At 43.1% G+C, this 5,489-nt stretch overlaps 1 non-coding gene across 1 annotated transcript; it reads right to left on the bottom strand.

Annotated features, from left to right (window-relative positions):
- Nucleotides 1–1,712: 1,712 nt before the first annotated feature.
- LOC145409457 (5S ribosomal RNA) lies at nucleotides 1,713–1,831 on the bottom strand. Its single transcript, XR_013899111.1, has one exon. It is a non-coding gene; the product is annotated as a 5S ribosomal RNA (ribosomal RNA).
- Nucleotides 1,832–5,489: the final 3,658 nt, after the last annotated feature.

The following is a 5,489-nucleotide window of genomic DNA, read 5'->3' as shown; positions in this document are numbered from 1 at the left end:
TTTTTTTTTTTTTTTTTTTTTTTTTTTTTAATGTGACCGACTCTGGGCATAGGCTTCACAGCCTGCTTTCAAGGCCCAGTAGTCCTCCTACGTACCGCACACCTCTACATGTCACCACTTCGGCGCTAACACCCACCGTCCATATTGAATACATGCTAGGGCTGTCTCATACAGGACTGGTGTATTGGTATTAGCGGGGGTATTTTTACGACATGTCGGCATGCCTTCTGGTAGATCAGTAAAGTCTGATTTTATGAGATTCAAATCCTTAAACTGTTCCCTGCCTCAGCGGGATTTGAACCCGGGTCCGTCAGGACTGCAGGCCAACTCTCTACCGATTGAGCCACCGCCTTAAAACTCTACTGTATCAACCTGTCAGATTTTGAGGGCTCAGGGCACATACTGGGCTTGGTCGTCGTCTATCTCTCCATGGATGCAGAGGAAGAGGGGTTGAGACAGAGAGGGAAAAAAAAAAAGGAGGAGAAAAAAAGATAAAATACAGAACGAACGAAGAAGAAGGGATATTTGGGAAGAAAGGGAAATGTGGTTACGAACAATAAATGGTAAAACAAAAGAAGGGGGAGATGAAAGGAGAGGAAAGCAACAGAAAGGTCTCATACTTCCATCTTCATTAATGAAAGAAAAATGATGAATAAAAAGGATGAAAGGAGTAACGAAAAACCGTGAACATTAAAGACAAACCCCCTGGCCACATCTAGGCCTTTGATCCCAGAATAAAGTCCAGCCAGACAAACAGACGGGCAAAACGGCCGGCCTCAATATCCTCAGTCCTTGGACGAAATTAAAACCAACGCTCACGGATGCACTAAACCCTTGACCTTATTTGCCGACACGACAAAGAAGAAAATACTTTAGCTTTCATGGATAAGAGATTAACCCTAACTCGCCAAGGTCATCATCATCATCATCGTCATCATTATCATCATCATCATCATCCTACTTCTCATAAAAACATGCAGTAAAGGTCGCACTTCGATATTACTGCCTACCCGCCTCCAGACGGCAACGTTTAAAAGTTTAACAATCAGTATAATATTGACTCAGTTTCTGATTAACTACTAGGGTCCACTGTCATCGTTATTATCCTCTTACTATTTCCCATGATCATACAAATTTATGAACGTAGCCTACTTAGGTACCTGTGTTCTATTCTGGCTACCACCTAAATGTTTAATATTCCCAACACTATGAAGTTAAGAAGCACATTCCAACAGGTTAAAAAACTTACATGAGAAAAAAAAAAAAAAAGGAAACTTTTTTTTCTGTGGGTGATGGGCGTGAGATAAGAAGATTAAGATTCTGGCTTGCAAGGTAAAAAAAAAAAAAATACAGAGGGTAAAACAAAAACTGCTTAGTGGCGTGACCGAAGACAAGAGTTGGGCCTCTTGAATAATTATACCTCTGATGATCTTCATTACGAGATTTGTGTGTTAAGTTATACAAGATAATCTGCTTAAGGTAAACACTGACAGACATCCTTGAGCTGACGCAATTAATACCGACTGTCCTTATCAGTAACATGGGGGAGAATAAGGTGGAATATGCAAAGTAAACTGTTGAGGAAGATATTTTTTTTCATTCATTCATTGCCAGACGCCATGTATCCCAGACGGGGTGGCCAAGGGCTCAGAGTTAATTGTTTTACAGGGAGGGGCACTAATCCTCCACCAACCCCACTTGACACGTAGGGATGCCAACAGCATCTGGTGTTCCCAGGCGGTCACCCATCCAAGTACTAACCAGACCCAACGTTGCTTAACTTCGCTGATCGGACGGGAAGCGGTGTACTCAACGTGGTATGGCAATTACTTTAGTTCATGCGATATGTGGAGTGAGACTCGAGCTTGCCATACTGTGTCGCCTGTTGGTGGAGTCACTCAGATCGCCCACTGACATCACCCCACCTCACCATTCATCACCTCACCTAGCAAAACGGCACATCAACTCGCCCGATGATCTAACCTCACCTCACCTCACCTCTTCTCGCCTCACAACACATGAACGCACCCGCTGACTTCACCTCACAACACCTCACCTCACAAACAACACATCGCAACACATCTGACTTCACCTCACTGATCTCACTTTACCTCTTCTCACCTCACAATACAACACAACACAATACATCATCTCACCTGTTGGCATTACCTCACGTCATCTTTTCTCACCTCACAAGACAACACACATCACACCACATCATTTCACGCACTGATCTCACCACATAAAACAACTCCATCACACATTGTAAGTATTTAAGTCGTATTTTAATTCTTTATACAATCCTATAATTTTATTAACCTTAAGGAAGCCTATCCACAAAGGACAAGATTCTCACTCAGCTGAATGTTTATCACCTGTGGTAGCCATATTAACTCCTTCACTGCTGTGGTACACATGCGTTGTATATTCAGGCTGACAACACACGATTTTATTCACCTGAGAGAAATCGAAGTTGACAAATGGTTACAGATTATTTCCACTGATCCTCTTACGGCCATGGACATGAGCTGGTATTCTATTCAGGGATGTACCAGGCGATTTTGTTCACCTATGAGGAAAATGAAAGCAGTGAAAGGGTCCAGATGACTACGCTCAACATGAACCTGGCCGATTGCAGGATCAACATGCCTTTTTACTGCAGTCTACCATCCTCCTTTCGGGGGAACAGGAGAGGAGATGATGGACATTTGTGTAACCCGGCAGAGGAGCAATGCAGTTATATTGCTGCCACCATGTAATAGCGTCCCTCTCCAACAAGAACCACTCGTAGTGAAGGTTTTAAATACCTGTGCATCTGTGAAACACAAACCAGGATATTATTACAGTGCAGCCTGGCTCACATAAATACCATCCATTTAAGGCTATGGTCGCAACTTCTGTCTGATTGATTATACCAATGGCCACTTGTGCAGCCACAGGAAACCAACGGCTAACATATCGTACCCAAAAGATGTCATACTGGGTAAAAACGAGTCTGAGGATAGAGGGACAGGAAACGAGGGAAGGGAAGGGAAAGGGTTGCATATGAGGAGGAGGGTGAAGAGGATAGGGGAGGGGAAGAGAGTGGAAAGAGGAGGAGAAAGAAGAGAGACAAAATATGGGTTTGAAGGATACGGAGCTGGAGGAGAGGATGATTAAAAGAGCAAGAAAAACGTGGAAAACACACGAGAAAAAAAGGAAAAGAATGGAGAGGGATGAAGGACAACAAGGAAGAAAGGCAAGGTAAGGTTATGCAAAAGGACAACGAATAAAGGAAAGATTATGCAAGAGATCAAGACAGAAACAAAAGCTAAGATTATGCAATAGAGCTAGGAAGAAAAGAAAGCTAAGAAGAAACAAAATAAAAAAGCGAGAAGAGGAGAAAGAGTAGAATGAAATAGAATTGTTATAGCAAAAGATGAAGTAGGGAAGATGGAGGAAACACGGGAGGGAGAGCAGAGAAAGGAAAAGAGAAGTATAGAGGATGAAAGGAAGAGGGAAATAAAAAGAGGGAAGAGGAAAAAGGAAGATGAAAATTTTAAACAAACGAGGTTTGAGAGGGCTGAGAGCTGAGATTGGAAGGAGGAGGAGGCAGAGAGGGAGAGATGGAGAGAGAAAGGAAGGACTTAGGGAGTGAGGGAGAGGAAGAGAGGAGTAGGGGGGAGTGGAAGAGATGAGCGCGAGGAGAGGGAGGTGGGAAACCAAGATTACGGAGGAGGAGGAGGAGGAGGAGGAGACTGGATGACTAACACACACAAAAAGAAAATGACATGGCGGCAATGAGACAATATATGAGAGAGAGAGAGAGAGAGAGAGAGAGAGAGAGAGAGAGAGAGAAATTCACTCATTCCCTTCCCAACCACAGACTTCAGCAGTTAACAAACGCCAAATGGAAAGAAAAACTAGAGGAAAAGAGGAAAAAGTAAGAGAAAGAGCAAAATACTTCCTTCCCAACTGTGACCTTAAAAACAGATTTGGAGAGAGGGAGAAAACAATATGGATAAAACACACACACACACACACACACACACACACACACACACACACACACAAGTTGTAGGGGAAATAAAACAAAATTTCACCAAAATCACTGCCCTCACTTCACGACCTTCCTATCGCCACAGGAGTTTAAAGTAAGGGGGAGAATAAGGACTGGATCATGAGAGGGAGAGAAAAAGAGAGGGGGGGATAAGGATGAGGAAGGAGTATAAACGAAAAACAAGGAAAACAAAAGATAAGCAAAGGGTACAAAGGAAAGCAAGGGGTATAAATGACAGCAGGGGAAACAAAGAAAAGTAAGGAGATAATGGAAAGCAAGGGGCACAAACGAAAGCATGGGGCACAAACGAAAGCAGGGGGTACAGAGGAAAGCAAGAGGTACAAAGGAAAGCAAAGGATACATTGGAAAGCAAGGGGTACAATGGGAAGCAAGAGGTACAATGGAAGGGAAGGGATACAAAGGGAAAGCAAGGGGTACAATGGAAAGCAAGGGGTAAAAGGGATGCAAACACTATCAGAGGTAATGTTCTTTTTGAGGCTGCTTGTTACATAGAAGACAATGATTATATCAAGGATGATAAAAGATCAGTAAACAATATTGTTCCCCCAATCACCAGAGAACCTCCAGCTGAAGTCATCAGGAAAACATAAGAAGAACCACAATACAGAGCTCTCCTTAGTGTCTGGATAAACCTCAAAGACACACCTAAGATGCACACCACACACACCTCAGACAAACCACCGACACACCCTAGACGCACACCAGACACACCATCAGTACCACCCAACCCTCAACACCCCCCGTAAGTGTGACGCGCTTAAAACTCTACTGTTTCAACTTGACAGATTTTGACAGCTCAGGGCACATACTGGGCTCGGTCGTTGTCTCCCCCCCCCCCCGGAACAGAGAGAGAAGAGAAAGAAATGGAAAAAAAATAAAATACAGAACGGATGAAAAACAGGGGATATTTAGGAAGAAAGGGAATTGTGGTTACGATCAAAAATAGTAAAACAAAAGAAGAGGAAGACGAAAGGAGGAGGAAACCAGCAGAAAGGTCTCATACCTCCATCTACATAAAAAAAAAGAAAAATGGTGAATCAAAAAGATGAAAAGGTTTACGAAAAACTGTGAAGATTAGAGATGAACCCCTTAGCCACATTTAACCCTTTGATCGCAGCATAAAGTCCAGCCAGACAAACAGACGGGCAAAGCGTCCGGCCTCAGTATCCTCAGTCCTTGAACGAAATTAAAACCAACGCTCAGGGATGCATTAAACCCTTGACCTACTTTGCCGACACGACAAAGAAGAAAATACTTTAGTTTTCATGGCTAAGAGATTAACCCTTAACTCGCCAAGATCATCATCATCATCATCATCACCCTACTTCTCATGAAAACATGCAGTAAAGGTCGCACTTTGACATTACTGCCTGCACACAGCCAGACGACAACGTTTAGAAGTTTAACAATCAGTATAATACTGATTAAC

The sequence above is a fragment of the Coenobita brevimanus genome, chromosome 80, assembly GCF_032717465.1.
Source record: "Coenobita brevimanus isolate Jiangsu-jjx chromosome 80, ASM3271746v2, whole genome shotgun sequence".
Lineage (NCBI taxonomy): Eukaryota > Metazoa > Arthropoda > Malacostraca > Decapoda > Coenobitidae > Coenobita > Coenobita brevimanus.
The sequence above is the reverse complement of the archived record's forward strand: the minus strand, read 5'-3'. Positions and strand labels throughout refer to the sequence as shown.